Source organism: Sinocyclocheilus grahami, unplaced genomic scaffold, assembly GCF_001515645.1.
Source record: "Sinocyclocheilus grahami isolate Dianchi unplaced genomic scaffold, SAMN03320097.WGS_v1.1 scaffold507.1, whole genome shotgun sequence".
Taxonomy (NCBI): Eukaryota; Metazoa; Chordata; class Actinopteri; order Cypriniformes; family Cyprinidae; genus Sinocyclocheilus; species Sinocyclocheilus grahami.
In genome coordinates, this window is record NW_015505686.1 from 376,332 (window position 1) to 376,682 (window position 351).

Genomic DNA, 351 nt, shown 5'->3' on the forward strand with positions numbered 1-351 from the left:
AGGACCAGAATCAGATCTGAGCAGCGTTTGACCTATTTATGACAGATGATGGTGCAATTCAACCACACTTTCCCTTAATAGATATTGACCCAAGAAGCTGGATTGATTGGGTATGCTTCAGATCTGGCAACCTGTGAATGCATTGTCTGATTAGGAGTTATAATACAAAACTTTTTTTAAGTTCAATAAAGGCAATATTCAGTCTTACGTTTATAATCTTTTTTTTCTTTTTATATCTTTATATCTATTTTATTATGTTGCATTTTTTTGTGTGTAGAAATATCACATTTTGTATCTTATTAGTGTTTTACATGTATATATATATGTGTGTGTGTGTGTGTGTGTGTGTGT

The 351-nt window shown here is 31.6% G+C and overlaps 1 protein-coding gene across 1 annotated transcript in view; it reads right to left on the reverse strand.

Annotated features, from left to right (window-relative positions):
* The window catches only part of LOC107554574 (collagen alpha-1(IX) chain), a 46,001-nt gene that overhangs the window by 19,767 nt on the left and 25,883 nt on the right, over positions 1 to 351 (reverse strand). The window lies entirely within an intron of this gene.